Source organism: Eptesicus fuscus, chromosome 5 (assembly GCF_027574615.1).
Source record: "Eptesicus fuscus isolate TK198812 chromosome 5, DD_ASM_mEF_20220401, whole genome shotgun sequence".
Lineage (NCBI taxonomy): Eukaryota > Metazoa > Chordata > Mammalia > Chiroptera > Vespertilionidae > Eptesicus > Eptesicus fuscus.
In genome coordinates, this window is record NC_072477.1 from 102036371 (window position 1) to 102056111 (window position 19741).

At 39.6% G+C, this 19741-nt stretch overlaps 1 pseudogene; it reads left to right on the forward strand.

Moving 5' to 3' along the window:
- The first annotated feature begins 17874 nt into the window (after positions 1-17874).
- On the forward strand, positions 17875-19423 carry LOC103299453 (ras GTPase-activating protein-binding protein 1-like; annotated as a pseudogene).
- The last annotated feature ends 318 nt before the right edge of the window (positions 19424-19741 follow it).

Consider the following 19741-nt stretch of genomic DNA (forward strand, 5'->3'; position numbering starts at 1 on the left):
CCTGCTTTCTTTGTATGCCTGGTAAGTTTTGAATGGATATGGAATATTGTGATTCTCACCTATTGACTGCTGAATATTTCTGCATTCTTATATATTTTCTTGCATAGGGGGTCAAATTACTTGGAAATGTTTGATTCTCTTGGGTTTTGCTTTTAAGCATTGTTAGGCAGGACCAGTGGAGCGTTATGTCGAGGGAGAACTTTCCTCACTACAGAAACAATATCCTTCTGAGCACTCTGCTCAGTGAACCATAAACTACCAGGTTTTCCACTCTGACTGCTGGGAGTAGGCATTCTTGTAGCCCTAATAGACTGCTGGGCATTTTTCATTCTAATCCTTTTGACTAGTTCTTGCTCTACCCCCAGTAGTTTCTCAGAGATGTGCTTTGATCAGTATTCAGCTGAATACTTAAGGACACCCAGCAGATCTCCAGAGTTCTCTCTCTCTCTCTCTCTGCAGCTATCTTCTCTCTGGTACTCTGTCCTGTGATATCTAACCAACTTGAGCGCCCTGTGCTCCCAGCTCCCTTCTCCTCCACTCAGAGATTACCAGGTTACATGTGGCTATTCCCTGCATCATGTCCTGGATACCTCCTCCACATAAAAAGCTAGTCTTCATGGACTCATCGTGTTTCCTTTGTCTCAGTTGCCTCTGTATTGCCTCGTAACCTAATGTCCAATGTTTTGATAAATTTTGTTTCACTTATTTTTTCTAGTCTTTTAGTTTTTCATGCGAAAGGATAAATCTGGTCCATGTTAATTTACCTTGGCCTGAAATAGAAATTTTACTCTTATATTCTTTATATAGAAAAGTGACCTGGAACTGATATAAGTAAATGTAGGGATAACATTTAGCAGGCTATGTCCAGGTAGCACTAGGATGGTGCAGGAAAAATGAAGACTTAGGAGGTAGAATAAACAGCATTTGATGATTGATAGACTGTGCAGGAAGGTCAGAGGAGGAAGAAGGAAGTGTTAACTGTGCTACTGGCTACATGGTGACACTACCCCCTGACATGGAACTCTGGAGGAGGTGGTGGTTTGGGTGAGGTAAGTTTAATTTGGGATATGTCCAATTTGCTTTCGATGGGCAGAGTGTTCACAAAGTGACTTATTAAAAGGTAAGGTTAAAAGAAATAGTAATAAAGAAAGTAGGTTATAAAAATAGAATTACATGAGCAAAATATTGTGATCATGGCTTTCTATGGTATTTTATGGATCATTACTACTCTTTGTGTAAGGACATTTGACACTTAGAAACAGAAGTTTCACTGATCACTATTGACTGTTTTTAGCATTTAGCAGGTCAGTAAAATAAAAATGGCTTTAACTTCTAATGTTAAAATTAAGAATGGTAAAGATTCCTATTACTGGAGTAGATATTTCCTAATGAATTGCTTATAAGTTGTTATTTTTACATAATTAAAATTCTTGATTTGCATCATTAGGCTTTTGTGTTATAAGCTGCTTCATCTTATCAAGAAAACACTGACCCCCAAATGTAGATAGCAGACTGATGTCTAGAAAGGTCAAAGAACTGAGCCAGATTGACAAAGCAAGGTATAAGAATTCACATCAAAATTCTAAGAAGATGGTGGGCTTGGTTGTAATACATCAAAGACAAAAATTGAGCCTCATTATATAAACTGAGAATTTCCAAATATGTACAAATAATTACTTATAAGGGATTCATTATAAAGTATTTACTCCATTAATAATAATAATAATAATAACAACTAACATTTCTAATTCTAAAATCAGAAAATGAAACTATTTTTATTTTTTACTGAGACATTAATAGCAGACAGAATTGTTTCAGGCTGAGTCTAAAAGATCTGATTATGATCCAACATCAAAAGTGTAGACAGTTTTAGGCAGCAATACAAGCAGTTGCAGAACTCACCATCATGTTTAATATTTTGCTGAATTTTGATATATAAGATCACAGTTTAAATACTTGTCTAACAAAACAGCATCAGGCTTAAGACACTGACCTTTATTTGTCTAAAACACACAGAATACGCTCTCTCCTGTCAATGATCATAGCTATCAAATGCTCTGTGTGCAGTCACTAAAGACCCCCAAGATTGCCAGTTGAGGCAGGGATATTAAGTATACATTTCATCAGCTGGGGAAGGTGAGAAGGAACATTACATTGAGTAATTTCAGTAGTTAACTATAAACGGCTCTTAATTATATTTAGTGTCTGGTAGATTTATTTAGTTGCTGATTACAAGACATAGTGGCAAATATTGAGCAGAGTAGCTCTCTTTATAGATGGTGCACATTTGAAAAAGAAACCCATATTCTCAAACAATATTATTGTGAATGTAAATTGAGGAAACATTTTTCGAGTATAATTCGGCAATACCTATCTGCTTATGTTCCCTTTGACAAAGCAATTTGAATCTAATACTTTATTCTACAGATAGTTTCACATGTATATGCAAAAACATATGAACAAAGATAGTCATTGCAGAACAGAGGTTAATGGAAACAGCCTAAATATTTATCAATTAGTAATTGGTTGGATAAATTATAGTATTTCCATATAATGGTATAAAGTGTAGCTATAAAAATGAGACAGTACTTTATATATATTGATTTGGAACATTTTCTGAAACATGTAAATATGTGAGGAAAACAACATACAGAACAGTGTGTAATATACTATTTGTATCAAAGAGGAGGAGTGAGTGTAAATACTATGCATGTGTAAGTACTAGCATATGTTTGTCTGAAAGCAAACGAGTAATCATGGCTGTCTCTGGGAAACCAAGGAACAGGGGATGGGGAAAGGTTTGCTTTTCATGCATATCCTTTATATGTTTTGAATATCTTACTATTAATATATAAGCTATTCAAAAATTTAAAATGCATCAAATATTTAAAATTATATCAAACCATTATAAATTTTGACATGGCTTCAGGAAAAACAAAGCCATGTCTTCTTGTTAGAAGACTGAGTAGAGGTACTTATCATATGCCAAGTTCTGTTAAAACTGCATATAAAAAGGAAATTAGAGTTTCTGATCAAACTAATGATTAAAAGAAGTGGGAAACATAGAAACAAAGAAGGTATGATACTTTCTTTACTGGACACATTAGCTTCAAATTCTGAGAGAAAAATCATGACACATTTTCTGAACAGAAAACAAGCCTGAAAGTCACTTATGTCCTCTCAGTTCCTCCTCCTTCTCTTGGGTAGCTCAGACCTTGTAGTTGCCCAGCATTTATTAGTTTTCTATCAGTAAACAGCTTTGTCTGGCCAACAAGGTAAGGAGAATCAGGAAAATTAGAAGGCACCATTCTGAATGTTCACTGGAATAAAAATCTAAGACAAAAATATTTTATTTGTCAAATTTCAATGTAATGAACTGTAAACATCTATCTATTAAAAAATCTTAATTTTCACTACTTGGAGTCTGAAGAATAATATAGGCAATAAATAAGTGCATACAATAAAATATATTATGGGGCTGGCTACCCCCTAAGCTGTTATAACCCAGAGAAAGAACATCTAGGCCATAGTCAGCACTTCCTTGTAAATTTTTTTGAAAATATGCAATCTAAACTTATAGCCATTGTTTGTCATTTATAAATATCAGAATATTTGCTAACAACTCACTTTTTAAAAAAATATATATTTTATTGATTTTTTTACAGAGAGGAAGGGAGAGGGATAGAGAGTTAGAAACATCGATGAGAGAGAAACATCGATCAGCTGCCTCCTGCACACTCCCCACTGGGTATGTGCCTGTAACCAAGGTACATGCCCTTGACCAGAATCGAACCTGGGACCCTTGAGTCTGCAGGCTGATACTCTATCCACTGAGCCAAACCGGTTAGGGTTTACTTTTTATCTTAAAAGATTTTTAATGGTCCTGGTTTAAGAACTTAATGCATCAAGAGAGAATTTTTAAAAATTAGACATGAAAACTGGTATTTTGTTTTCTCTCTTTGGTCATTTTGAACAGTTATAAGTTGATGGGCTAAAAGGCCTAGCCATCAGTTAAAGAAGCAAATCACCAGGTTGAGGACATACTTCAAACATCAGATTGCCTGGTCATGAATTATCAGTGAGAAAATTCACTTCTTACCTTAACAAAGTTTAATCATATTCTACAAGTTGTTGGATGTTTTCTTGGGCAGATCCACTCTGGTAGAACTTAACTTACTCTAAGTACAACTTATGAGAAGATAGAAAGCAGATGCTCCCTAACACTCACGGACAGCTGCATTTTAATGAACTGAACTGGTGCCAAAGACTAACCACCATTTCTATGGAAGAAACACAAGGAGAGAAGAAAAGGAAATGCAAGAGGTAATGAAAAGAGAGGATACATCAGAGGAGAAAAAAAGTTAATTTCCTCTAGAGGAGCAAACTCTTGTTTCCTGCACACAACAGCTCCTCTGTACACCACAGACTCAAGGCCTGCTTCCCTTTATATAATAAAAAACATTTTCTCCCACTTCCCTCTCTACTTGACTATGTCTCAGATGACCTACCTGGTGTTAAACAATTCTTCTCACCACACCTTGTAGTCATTTATTTAACATCTATACACATGAGGCTGTAACGCATGATTCATCATCCAGCTCATAGTGAAGTGAAAGTTTTGTAGATCTTGACTCGGAAGCTTGAGACCGAAAGAGCAGAACAGACTTCAACATAGTCTATTTTTACCCAAGAGTCCTACCTGTTATTCAAACTTCCTTCACTTATACTAGCTGCTCAACTGAAGTGTCTCCTCTTACGTCAGTTATTATTTCTGTTCACAGATTTTCTGCTGCCTGAACACTGGGTATCTGGTATTTGAATTGCTTCCTGTGATTCAACTAGGAAATGCTTTATCTGTGGTATAGAGAGTTAGAAATGGCTTCATAAAATTCTCTCAACCCCACATTATAAATCTATAATTCTGCATATTGGGGTAACCAAAAAACCCCACAAAAACACAAATTAATCATTCATTGACTAAGCAAATTTGTTATTGAATGTTTACTATATGCCGGATGCTGTACAGGTCCTAAGGATAAAAATGTGAATAAGACATAGATCCTGCATTAAAATTACAAAGAACTTAAACATGAGAGGCATGTTGAATGGAAGTAATGGGTAGAGAAAGCAAGTCACAAAAGTAAACAATTAAGTGATATAAGTGACCATTGCTATGGTGGAGATATGCTTTTGATGGTAAAGTAGCACAAAGGAAGAAAAACTGAGATTCAGAGTCAGAGAAGATCTCTGGGAGCAGGTAGATCTTAAGAGAAGGGAGAGCAGATAACAAAGCCTTCAGAAGGATGTGCCTGCTCTAGAGAAAATACAACAATGAGACCTGTTTGTCCACTGCTTTGCTCCAGTTCTAACACAAGGTCTGGTGTATCATGTGCTATCAGTGGACACTTGTTGAGTGAATAAATGTATGACGAATAATGTAATTGTTCTATACATCTCTAACAGAATGAGGGAAAGGGGACATCAAAGGATGAGGTTTTAGTAGCAGGAAGTCCATAAAGAGACTTCTATGTCTTTTGGAAAGGAGTTTGTAGTTTATTTTATAGGCAACAAGAAGCTATAAAGAATTATTTGAAGAAATAGATATATAAAGTCATCATTTTTCCTGTGTCAAACACCATATGTGTCCATGCCTGTCCATGCACCAGTCCTCAGGAAGGCTTGTGAGAGCACCTGGATGCAGCCCATCAGCATGATGGTGCTGGTACATTCTTCTTTGATAAAACCTTCCCAGAAGGAAGTTTGAAAGAATGAGGTTCATGTCACATGTTACCTGAATGTGGGCATATTCTTGATATAATCCTTACATCTCGGGGCAAGAAGATGTGCTGGATCTGGTATTTAACCTCATTTGCAAGTTAATAAATTATCTTTCTTGTGTTATGGGTGCTCACAGAAAACACAAGTTGCCTGGGTCAGAGACAACAGACTATTTTACTCACAGCACAGCAAGCAGCATTAGCACCACATGTTTTAATTGGTCCCCTTGCCCCCTCCCTAAGTCCCATGGGTATGAAGCTACATGGATCCTGATGGGTATTGTGCCCACAGCCTTTTTTTATCATGGCTGAAGAATGCTGAGCTTGGAGACCCCGCTGCTTTTAAACAGTAAGCAAGCCTGCCTACTCTTAGGGGAGAGATGCGACCTTATGCCTCCAGGTTGCCAATCTCAAACACAACTCTGAGAACTGGTCCAGGTAAAGAGCCACCAGAACTTTATGCCCAGCAGGATGTGTGGGAGCTTAAAAGACCCAAGAATGGCTGTATTTTTTGATCAAATTCATAATCTTATAAAATACTAGAGGCCCAGTGCACAAAATTCGTGCATGGGTAGGGTCCCTAGGCCTGGCTGGAGATCAGGGCCAATCTGTGGGGCAAACAGTGGGGCGATCGGGGGTGGGAGGAACCCTACTGGCACCTGCCTTGGCTGGCTTGGTGCAGCCCAATCACCAGCCCCATCCCCTACCGCTGCTGCTGGTTGGGGCTTGCAGGCTGGGGGTAGCTCCTGCATTGAGTGTCTGCCCCCTGGTGGTCACTGCACATCATAGTGACCAGTTGTTCCACTGTTCAGTTGATTTGCATATTAGGCTTTTATTATATAGGATGCCTGGAGAAAAATAAAAACAACTTAATTAATATTAGTGTTTGGGGTTTTTGTTATGTCTTTCTGGATATGCCATTCCAGAATGTTCCTCTATCCAAAGACAAGCTAAATTACAGTCCCAGACTAAATTTGAGGGAGCAGCAGACTCTGCTGCTGTGTTTTGTACTCATTGACTTAGTAATGACAATGGTCTAATAACATATTAGATTTATGAGGCACTGTGCTGGTGTTTTACATGAATCATCTCATTTAATCTTTCACAACCCAATGTGATGAATTCCAGTAATTATCATTCTCATTTTACAAATGAGGTAAGTGAAGTACAGAAAAGTTAAATACTTGTCTAAGGTCACTTACCTGACAAAGCTGATTTTTAATGTAGATCTGACTGACTTCAGAGCCCATTCATTGCTAGGAAATTTTCTACCAAATTATTATTTCAGAGCCTTTAAGTATGTAAGTGGTGGGACCAGACCTGGGTTCAGCAACCTTGGTATTTGAGTTCTGGCTAGGAAAGAATTCAGAGTCCAGACTCAGACTATAAGAGCACATTTATTTATAAAATCATAGACGTGGAAGAAGTAATTCATAGAAGAAATGGGCTTAGGAAACTAGTTATAGAGGTAAAGTGGGGCCCTTGAAGCTTAGGAGTGAGGAAGATATAAAGGTGACTGCCCCTGGGATAGGGAGGGAGAAGGGAAAGGCACGGACCTGCTCCTGGGAGGGAAAGCATGCTGGGTCATTCCTCCTACAGGTCTTAAGGGTGGAGATTTTAGGGGAGGTGCCAGGGGAAGATCTTAATAGAATATTCACAGTTTTCTAGGTGTGTCCATTCAGGGTTGTGGTCTCCACTGATTGATTGGCCAGCACCAGGGTAGAAGGTCATTAGCCAGTGCAGCTGGTCCTGAGGTCAGCTGTGGCTGCTTTTGTTGATTTTCTGGGCCTGGAGCTGAAATGCAACCGAAGCCTAGATGTTATCTTTAGAGGGGGCGGGGGCGGGGGGAAAGGTCAGGAAGTCCAAACCACATGATCAGTGATATGTTAGGGGAGGAAAGGTCATCCTGAGCGAGTGGTCTCACCTTACAATTGCCCTTTGCTAGGCATCCAGGGCTTTCCACCCTGGTGACCTCCTATACCTGGCCAATCACCCTTGCTCTATTCATGTCTGTCTGACTGCCTATCACATTGGCACATGCTTATAATTCTATTAATTTAAATACATTTAATTCTCAAAACAAACAAACAAAATCCTTCCTTTTAAGTAACCACGGTAGTCCTGAAAGATATTCATGGGCTTGCCACAAGGAATTGCAAGTCAGATTTTCCTATTGGAGAACTCTGATAAGTTTGTCAATGTAAGAAATGTTCAAACCTATAGAAAATTTTTATAAAAGTTTATTTGAGTCAAACAGAGCATATGCCTGGAAGCCAGATCCCAACAGACTGAGAAAAATGCTTTGGATAATGACAGTTTTGCTATTTCTTTTATGCATTTGATATTAAGGAGGAAATGTAAGTAAGATTACATGAAGATGGAGATCAATTACAGGATAAAGATTATGTGCCCTCTTGAGGGTGGCCCTGCTTTAGAAGGAGGGGTCTGAAAGGAGGCATTTTAAAGGTGTGTTAACCTAGATTCACAGGAACAATGGACAGGGCTTACTTAAGGCAGAGATAAGTGTTTTACTAAAAAGTTGTATGCCTGGGACATGGCTATCCACCATGACCTGCCAAGTAAGAAATGTAAGATGAAATCACCCTGTGAGGTTAGTTTCTGTAGAACCTTTTTTTTTCGTCCACAAGTTGAATAGAGATTCTCAGAATGGATAGGTGAGACCCAAGAGCAGATGAGAAAGGAACAGGAGTGTTTTTCTTCATCATTCTCTCCGTCTAAGAATAAAAATTGTTAGAGGCTAAATTCAAGGAATCAATTGAGTATATCTTATGAAGGCAAGCACCCCAAAATATGCCTCTTTGGAATATTGATTATTTTAAACTGGTTATTTTTAAGAAACAAAAGACTCAGGGAAAAAAACCTTTGACCTTCCCCCTTACTGGCTAAAAGAGTTTAAAATGGCAGCCTGCTCCAGGAAGGGAGATATCATCACAGATGACTATGGTTTAATCTGAGCTAGTGTGTGATAGCAAGGCTCATTTAATCAAAGTCCTTCCTGTCCCATTGTTTCAAGATGGACCTACAAACATTTATTTGCCAAACATTAACTCTTTTCATCTCCTTGTATAATTTTGCCTTACAATCTTTGGAATTTTCATGTTTATGTGAATTCCCCATGTGCACATATTAAAACTTTATTTTCTAATCTGTCTCATGTTAATTTGATTATTAGTCCAGCTTGATGAGTTTAGAAAGTTAGAACGAAGATTAATTGTTCCTCCTCACATTCACAATAAGTATGTGCCCAGACCAGAGGCAGGACTCTCTGTCTAGGCCGACCTATGAGTGGGGCCTGGCCTACATCTCTTGGCCTCTCAAATGACTGTCCATAAAATCATCTAGGATGAGAATCAGATTAGCTGTCAGTAAACAGAATCAACGTTAAGACAGGAAAGTAAGTAGCTTGGTGCCTCACTCTGTAGAGGTAAAGTAAGAATGCTTATAGAAGAAGCTCAGGGACAGAAAGAATGAGAATGGAGGGTTTCAGAATCTATGTGTCTGGGTGTCTATCCAAGGACAATCTTACAAGGGCTGAACTGCTCTACTCCCAGGAACCTCAAACCCAGAAACACCACACTTAGCAAAAATAGGAAGACCCAAAACAGGAAAATACCAGTGAACAGGAAGCCAGAGGGAAAGAGACTTCAGATGACTGAGTCTTCGTAGCAAGGCTCTTAGCTTTCACACCCAATCCACGCATTTATCATTATATACATCTTTGTTTAGTAAGACTGTATCACTGAGATGGCAGGCACTGTCTACATACCTACAAGTACTTAAAGAAGTTATGTTCAGTGACAAGGAGATGATTTCAACTAAAGACGGCTTCTCAAGAAAGGGTGTAACTAAAACCAAGTTTATGTGAGTTGTTAAGCACTGAGACACATGAAGGTCAAAAACAATTCTCATATATCAACAGATATCCAATTATGTGAAGTCTCTAGAACAGCAATCGCCAACCAGTGCACCACAAGAATTTTTAAAATATGAAATACCTGACTATGTAGTCAGGGGCACTGACCTCTTTTCTCTTAGATTGTAAAATTTAAAAAAATGACAACAGCTGACACAACAATAGCGGTGCTGTGTGAATGAATCAAAATTATACCTTTTTTTGTCAGATTGGCAAAAAATATATTTTTGGTGTGCTGCAGAATTTTAGTAATTAGTTTATGTGTGCCATGAGATGAAAAAGGTTGAAAATCACTGCTCTAGTGAGAAGGCTAAGAAGGGTAATTCCAATGTAACCCTGATATTTGGGGTGGGGGGGTGGCTAGCAATCTGAATATGTGCCAGCAAGCCCAGTGTATATTCTTGATAAACTACAATTAAGTCACTGCCTCTTTTCCAGAAACTGGTCTTCAAGACCTGTTACCTAAATACAGAGGCCATAAACTATGAACAGTGCACAGCCCCTGGGGGGGGGGGGGGGGGGGGCGGGGGGTGTTATTAGCGCTGGCACCAGGCCAGATCATTAGATATAGTCTCAAGACCCCCAACCCCTGGGGTCTTTTTTTAAAAATACATTTTATTGATTTTTTACAGAGAGGAAGGGAGAGGGAGAGAGAGTTAGAAACATCAATGAGAGAGAGAAACATCAATCAGCTGCTTCCTGCACACCTCCTACTGGGGATGTGCCCGCAACCAAGGTACATGCCCTTGACCGGAATCAAACCTGGGACTCTTGAGTCCGCAGGCCAATGCTCTATCCACTGAGTCAAACCAGTTAGGGCCACCTGGGGCCTTTTTGCAAAGCCCGCAAAAGGATCGGAAGCATAATCCATATTTGGGGGACAAAGACACCAGAAAAATATAAAGGAGAAGCTCCCTGCATGTTACTTTGCTCAGACTTGGGAAATTATACCACTGAATCTGCCAGCATAATAAAACTGTGTAACTCCATTTCTCTAAAGTGCTGCTTGGTTTTTCTCTGGTCTTCTACAACACTAGAAGGAACTCCATCATCTCAATTAAGTCACCTATGGCTTCTTCACCACCCCACCATAACTGAAGAATATTTCTTGTTTGAAAGTTTGATTCAATCTGCTCTGATGTCTTAGGCAGAGGACATTGACAATATTCAATAACTTTAGAAGTATTATTTTAACATACAGGAAACAAAGCTAGAGCATGAAACCACATTGATCTTTGGGGAAAATTTTAGTTGCTTTCTTTTCTTTATGTTTACATTGTATAACATGAGAAATAGATTAGGTTCTTAATTTCAAGTATTCAGGATCAAATGGAACATAAATACCATTCCTCATCTTTAGTTTGATTCACTACCCTTAGAGGGTAATACTTTAGGATTAAGAATTAGTAAATTATATAATAAATGCCCTTGAGTAGCTCTTTCATGGTTGAGAGAAGTCTCAATGTATTCCCACCACATTTTATTTATTTATTTATTTATTTATTTATTTATTTATTTATTTAAAGAATTTTTGTGAGTTTATTTGAGCCAAACTTTCAACAGTTGCTGGGAAGCAGGACTTAATGGGTTGAGATAATGCTCCAGAGAATGGCAGTTTTCACCTAGTTTTATACCTTACAATCAAAGGAGAGGACCTAAATGGGTTACATGAAATCCACTGGTGATAGATTAGGGAGGTGGAAGAAAGCAAAGTTGGGAGAACCTCTGGAATTGGATAAAAGTCAAATGATGGACACATTCTTTTACTTAGGTGGGTACAAAATAGTTAACAGTCAACAATTAACACGATAACAATAACATTGAAGGAATTTGTGGTCTCCAGTCCTTGTGTCCTGGTACATTTGATTGTGCCCTGCGGGGTCCGGAAAAGGAAAGTTACAAGTTATCCTGACATTTCATAAGGATGTTATCTTACATGCAAAAAGACAATAGGCCCAGTTAAGGTAAAGATTGACCTTTGTCAGGGAAGATACTGGCCTAGGATGTAACTATGCACCATAACTGTTTTCAGTTAAAGTTTTAATTTCAGACCAGCCTTTGTGGTTACTTTAGGTCTTTGAGTTTGCAAAACCACCATGCAGGTCTTCCCTAAGCTTCTCAGGTTAGCATGTGGCCCCTTCTTTGTCCACAGCTTTTAAAAAAAATTGTATATGTTTATATTTATTTCATACTAAAAAGTATATGAGATGTCTTAAAATGTATAAACAAGAGATTGTAGCCCTAGCTGGTTTGGCTCAATGGATAGAGCATCGGCCTGCAGACTGGAGGGTCCCAGTTCGATTTTGGTCAAGGGCAAGTACTTCGGTTGCAGGCTCCTCCCTGGCCTAGGCTCTGGTCGGGTTCATTCAGGAGGCAACCAATCGATGTTTACACCACATTTCAAATAGTCTATTCTCACATGCACACAACAATGAAAAAAAAAAAGAAAAGAAAAACAGTGGCTGGGAACATACCACAGGACAGCTCAAGGGCAAATTATAAATAGTAATAGTGTCACAGAAGTTTGCAATCAGGAGCTGTCACCTGATTATTAGTCATATATGTTACTGCCTACCATAGGATCTACTTGAAATACTTTATTACAAATTTCACATTATAATTAGACAATTATTTATCACCTGGTTTAGGAATAATAGATAAAGAGACTTTGGATGATTAAATAATGCCTAAAGCATCTGTCTCAAAATTGTATTCTTAAAAAAAAAATTGTATTCTTTGTTATTTAAAAAAAAGAGAGAAAAATACCTTAAATTATGAAGGGGGGAAAAAAAACAGAAAATGTTAATGACCATAGCTTCTAAGTCAAATTGCTTAATTTGGTGTTCTGTGCTATGTTAATTTCAGTTTTCCTACAGAAGTGTAAGGCTAATGGAAGGTTTATCTGACATTTCTTCTCTCAGTGCTCTGAGTTCTTTCACTTGGCATTTCTCGCTGGCAAATTGATGGACATCGTTACTTTCTGAGCACACGTGGAGGCAGCTGCTTCCGTTACCTTTTGCTGAATCAAAGGTTGAAGCAGCTATATCCATTAGAGAAGGCAGCTTTGGCCTGGAATTCAGGAGATGGGCTTCCAGTTTTAGCACTTCCACCAGTTTGCTGTATGACCTTGAGGAAGTCACCACCTCTCTGGAGCCTGATTTTTCATATATAATTTAAGGGAATTGCACGGGATGAGCTCAAGGATCCCCAGTCCTAATATTATAGTCTGTGGAAATATAAAAGAAATGCAACCATAGTGAGAAGACAGAACAAAATATAAGAGAAACAGCGGCCTGAAAGGAAACTAGTTCCAATTTAAAGCCCAGGCCAGCAACTTGATCCAAAAAAAAAAAAAAAAAGAGCAGGTGGCAGTTTTGCAGGAGCCTGTTTCCAAGTTTCGCAGTTCTCATCTCAGAGCTTGGAAAGCCAACATCTCCAGTCTCTTCTCCATTTTGGTGACTGACTCCAAATCAGCCCTGAGACCAACCGCTCACTCATTGTGCCATTGGCCAGACACTCTCCTAGTCCACACTCTTTCTCCTGATGCTCCTTTTCTCTCACACTGAGACATCCATCGCAGGAAAACCAAAAGGGCTGAGAAACATGAAGAGAATTCATAAAAATGCAGCAACGAAACAGTGCAGGTGAAGGAGAGCTCAGGTCGCAAAGGACTCCAAAGCAACAGAGTTTAGCAGAAGGGTGACTAGGAAGCAGAGCTGTAAGGGTCCCATATCCCCTTGATGAGTAAGTCTCAGCAAATACAGCAGGAGGGTCCTGTAAGCAGAGAGCCAGCACAGGCATTCCCAAGAATGACTGAATACATCAAGACATTTTTTAAATGCCGAAATCAAGAAGAAGATATAGTATCAATCCCCAGGGAAGACCACCAAAGTCCTGTTGCATTATTCAAATCCAAGCAAGTCCGGGCATCAGAAAGACATACCAGAGGGAATATCCACTGGGATCAGATGACCTGGCTGCGTAACTTAACAAGTCTTTCCTCACTTGTCTATTTTGGTGCCTGGATGAAAGCCACAGCAAGGGCCCTGGGGCTCCACGAACAGGAATAACATTAGTTAAGTTATTCACATTGATAGCAATTAGACCTTGGTTTATGGGAATAGGGTAATAAATTGCTAGTTTGGGAAAATTGTATAATGGGATAGGAGTGTGTTTTCCTTGCTGGCACTCAAGTTCTCCATTGTCATAAAAGCAAACTGCTTCTTAACAATAAACATGAATTTCATAAGAACATTTGGGTCCTGTGGCATTTTCAGGTGGGTGAAAGGGTATGTTTGGGGAAGAGACACATTTTACATTCTCTCCATCTAACTGAACATAAGAAGGTAGCAAATTTTTTTCTGCCCTAGAAAACATAAAAATAATATTCTGACAAAGACCACCGCTCTTCAGTCCAACTGGAAATGGTGAAAATCTGGACAGAGCCACCCATGTCCCCTCCATAAACAGCTCCTGTGAATGCCCTGTTAAGAAAAGGACACTAGTAGCTTCATTTGTAGAATCAAAGAACCAGCGGTACATGCTGGGGTGCATCCAAATGTATACGTTTCTCCCAGAGAGCAGTTCCCTGTGACAGGACAGTGTCTGCTTGTAGAGACTGGGAATTCCCACAGCAATGGAAGACAGGCTTGCAAGTGAATTCAGCTCTGAAACTGAAGCATCAGAGAAAATAACTACCTAAGCAACACAATGCAGGCAGCAACCCAAAGCCTCAGGTACCTGGACCCCACGCCTCAGAATGGTTTTTTCTGCTGTTAGTGTGAAACAAGTCAGTTCTTCGTTAACAAGAATTCCAGATTCATTTTCCCTGCAGGTTCTGACCAAGCTCTACCTGATGGAGTTCCTAAATTTTAACAACCTTTCTATAATAAAGGGGAGTCCTCCAGAAAAAAAAAAACAAAAACAAACTTGATCTCCTTCATAAATAGCTTGAATCCTAATAAAAAAGTTACAAAAGACCATAAAAAAATATGTAGTTCCCTCCCTAAATATTCAAACACTAGAGGCCCGGAGCACGAAATTCGTGCACAGGGGTGTGTGTCCCTCAGCCCAGCCTGCACCCTCTCTAATATGAGACTTCTCAAGGGATTTCCGACTGCCCGTTTAGGCTCGATCCTATCTGAACTGCTGGTAGGACTGCTGGCCCTCTCACAATCCAGGACTGCTGGCTCCCAACTGCTTGCCTGCTTGCCTTCCTGATTGCCCCTACCTGCCCTCCCCTGCCAGCCTGATCACCCCCTAACCACTCCCCTGACAGCCTGATTGATGCCTAACTGCTCCTCTGCCGGCCTGATTGCCCCTAACTGCCCTCCCCTGCAGGCTTGATCACCCCCAACTGCCCTTCCTTTCAGGTCTGGTCCCTCCCAACTGCCTCCCCTGCTGGCCATCTTGTTGTGGCCATCTTGTGTACACATGGGGGCAGCCATCTTTGACCACATGGGGGCAGCCATCTTGTGGGTTGGAGTGATGGTCAATTTGCATATTACTCTTTTATTAGATAGGATATCCAAACTTTGTGCCCAGTAATAATATCAAAAGAAATCCAACTGACTATTTAAAGTTATCCCTGGGTTCATTAGAGCTTCAATATCATACCTACTGCTGAGTTGATGACAGGTGGGGATTTTGCAGAAATCAGTGTATTCAATTAGCACCAGGGGTCCACAAGTCAAGCACTTGCAAGCTACAAATTATAGGTGACATTTCTAAACACAGATTGGCAGCTTAATCCAGGATGGCCTTCTCTACCTTTGGAACATTATTAGGAAGCAATACCCTACCCAACCTTAGTAATCTACATATATTTTTTAAAAGATATTCCTAAGAATTTTGTTGCCATACAGACTTATATGGCCAGGAGACTGGTATGTGCTTACTCTCATGAACCCAAAACAGGCTTGTTAGTTATGTGTACATTTTGTACTTTTAGGAACATACATATCCAGGCACCCAGACTGCGTAAAATTCACTATTACATTAAAAGTATATAGTTTGTTGATAATGGAGTCACTTCTGCACTCTCCTTGCCTTATAAAATCCTAGACACCAGTCTTGCAATAGAGTCCACTTCTGTTTTAAACTAGTCATTCTCAAACTGTTTCCATAAAATAATAGTGCTCTATAAGCTGGGCCAAAATACTCCACAGTAAAACCCAATAATGTCAGACAAATCGTTCATAGGAAAAAGTTGGAGTTACTGATTGTCAAATAGGTTTTCTGGCATATATTTTTCTTGAAAACTTGGTGCTCTCTCCCCTAGTGTCCATTAGAATACATTGCAGATGAAAGAGTGGATGAACAAATAGCAAATAGAAGGAAACTCAGTGACAGCTGATCTTGCTGGTTCAACATGTGGATCTTTTCCCATGTATACTAGTATGTGTGTTCATGGTTGTGATTTTAGAGGAATGTCTCTACCCACAACTCAACTGACTATTTAGAAACGTGTCTACTTTATTAGGAGATAAATCACATACACACACTCTATACCTATCAGGGATTACAACTTTTAACTCAGTGCCTCTCTGTAGTGGCATTGTTCAGTTGAGAAAACAAGACTGAAGGATATACAGTCCATCCTTTCTCAAAAATCTATAGCAGTGCAAACTTTATCTCTAAAGGACCGGCAAGTAAATATTTTAGGCTTTGTGGGCCATATGGTCTCTGTCACAACTGTGTGACTCTGCTGTTGCAGCACCAAGCAGGCACAGAAAATATGTGAATAAATGAATATGATGTGCTCCAATAAAATTTTATTTATCAGCACTGAAATTTGGATTTTACATAATTTTCACATGTCATGAAGTATTATTATTCTTTTTTTCAGCCACTTATAAATCAAATACATTTACTTTTGATCCACAGGCCATAATTTGCCAACCACATTCTAAAGTCAAGCTGCTTTAAAATGCATTCTTGACTATTGGAGAGTGGCATACCTGATTTTTTCATTTTGACTTTTGACTAGATTACTAGTCAAAAGGGCAATGTAAGAAATGTCAGGTGAGCTTCACAATTGGGTTTACTGTGAAGATGCCACTCAAAGCAACACACACTGTTGCCTTAAAGTGGGAGCAATTTCCTTGGGGTCCTGAGAATGGTTATACTCCTTCTGGGCAAGTGGCTTCTTGCAAAGAATCATAACACAGATAACTTTCTTTTTGCTTGAGCTGCTAGAAAGTTCACAGGTCAATTTGCTCAGATCTAACAAACATATTGGATCATACAGCATATATTTTGTATAAATATATCCCACCTTTATCTCATTTTTCTAACCAATTTTTTATCACTTTTAAAATAGTATTGCATTGTATTGATTTTTGTAGGTAGCCCAATAAGACAGAAAGCAAATAAAATAATACTAATAAAATTTACATTATACTCATATTTCTATACTTAAAATTGTTGGTAATTCATTAATCAAAAATGATTTCTTATTTGGCCACTGTTGCTCAATGGTTGAGCATCGACCCATGAACCAGGAGGTCAGGGTTTGATCCCCAGTCAGGGCACATATCCAGGTTGCAGCCTTGATCCCTAGTAGGGGGCATGTAGGAGGCAGCCGATCAATAATTCTCTCTCTATCATTGATGTTTCTATCTCTCTTTCCCTCTTCCTTTCTCTCTCTGAAATCAACAAAAACATATTTTTTATTAAATGACTTATTATAATGTTCCCCAAAAGAGCACCAAGACCAGTAGTTTTATGACCCGTCACGGTCGAAGAATCCTCACCTGAAGGAGATCTTGGACAGAAGTCCAACAATGCAACAGACACAATGTGGATGGAGTTGCTCTGAGTGAAATGAGAACCCAGGATAAGCAGGTACAGAGGCCACCTGAAGGATAGTCACTGGGAGTACTTATTAGAATGATAGATTTCTGGGCTCCACTTAGAGCCTCTGGATCTTCCTCTTTCAGGCATCAAGCATGAGAATCTGCTTTTTAAATGAGATTTTTGATGAATTCTTTGAAATACTAAAAGTTGAGTGGTATCATCCAAGAGGTCTGCTAAGGACAATTTGAAAAACATTGTTCAGGGATGCAGTTGCATGAGGGTTTGTTTTTTTGTTTTTTGTTTTTGTTTTTTCTTCCTCAGAATTGTAGAGCAAAGCTTGTTCCTCTCCCACTCACTGCCCAGATTGAATTGACCAAAGCAATGGTTATGGAGAATCCTAGTCCCCTGCTGGTCAGGTGGGAATTCGTGAGACAGTATTACACATTACTAAACAAGGCGCCAGTCATGCTGTAGAGATTTTACGGAAAGAAACTCTTATGTCTATAAGGGGTTGGATTCAAATGGAAAGCCAGCATATGTGATCTATGGACAGAAAGAAATCCATAGGGAAGTGATGTCACAAAGCCTCAACAATTGCCACACTGAGATTCACCATGTTGATGCTCATGCCACTCTGAATGATGTGGTCCAGGTGATGGGGTTGCTGTCTAATAACAACTAGGCTTTGAGGAGATTCATGCGGACATTTGTCCTTGCTCCTGAGGACACTGTTGCAAACAAGTTCTACCTTCACAGTGGTGTCTTCAGATACCAAGATGAGGTCTTTGGTGGCTTTGTCACTGAGCCTCAGGAAGAATCTGAGGGAGAAGCAGAGGAACCTGAAGAAAGACAGCAGACACCTGAGGTGGTACCTGATTATTCTGGAACTTTCTGTGATCAGATGCTCAGCAATGACGTGGAAGAACATTTAGAGGAACCTATTGCTGAACCAGAGTCTGATCCTGAACCAGAACTGGAGCAAAAACCTGAATTTGAAACCCAAGCGGAAAAGTGTGAGCCAGTGTTGGAGGAAACTGCTCGTGAGGATGCTCAGAAGAGTTCTTCTCCAGCACCTGAAGACATCACTCAGACAGAGCAGGAAGCCTGGGGGACATGTTCCTGGGCATCTGTGACCAGTAAGACTCTTCCACCCAGCAGAGCTATTCCAGTTACTGTGATACCACCTCATGTTGTTCAAGTACCAGCTTCACAGCCTTGCCCTGCATCTAAGCCTGAATCTCAGGTTCCATAGCAGAGGCCTCAGAGGGATCAAAGAGTTCTTAACAATGAATAAATATTCCTTTCCAGAGGGGTTGAACCCTGAAAAATTGTGAGACACCCTGACAGCCATCACCTCTTCATTGGCAATCTGCCTCATGAGGTGGACAAATCAGAGCTTAAATATTTCTTTCAAAATTATGGGAATGTGGTGGAGCTGTACATTAACAGCAGTTGGAAATTACCCAGTTTTGGTTTCGTGTGTTTGATGATTCTGAGCTTGTCCAAGAGGCCCTTAGCAATGGACTCATCATGTTCAGAGGTGAGGTCCATCTGAATGTGGAAGAGAAGAAGACTTGAGCTGCCAGGGAAGGTGGACCAGCAAGATAACCATACACACACTCTCTACCCATCAGGGATTCTGACTTTTAACTCAATGCCTCTCTGTAGTGGCATTGTTCAGTTGAGAAAACAAGACTGAAGGACATACAGGCCCTCCAGGTGGGCTGGTCATGGAATGAGAGGCCCAACCTGGGAGGCATGGTGCCGACACCAGGATTCGGAGTGGGAAGGGAATTGCTCCAATTGCTCTTCACTGGTCTTCACACAGCAGTGCAAACCCCTATTCCTGCAGAATGGTGCATTTCTTCAACCACCATCTGGTATCTTGCAATGTGACCCTGGTCTCTTATAAACTCCTTTAAGTTTGTACAATTTTACTTTTTGTGTTAATGGTGTGTGTTCTCTCCCCTCTCCTCACCTTTTAGTCCTTCCCTTCCAATTTTGTGGACTGATATGTTAGGAAAAATTGATTTTAAGAATGAAAAAAAGACTGAATTTCCTTGCTTTACTTTGCATATACAGATTGGATTTAACAGCCATTTCCCCAAAGGAATGTGTCTCACTTATTACTGACATGTGGTATGTTTCATTCATTGGGATATTTTTTACATATTTTCTACATGTTTCAAAAGCCCTTGAGAAATACAGGATTTGATAAACAGAAACTGTCATT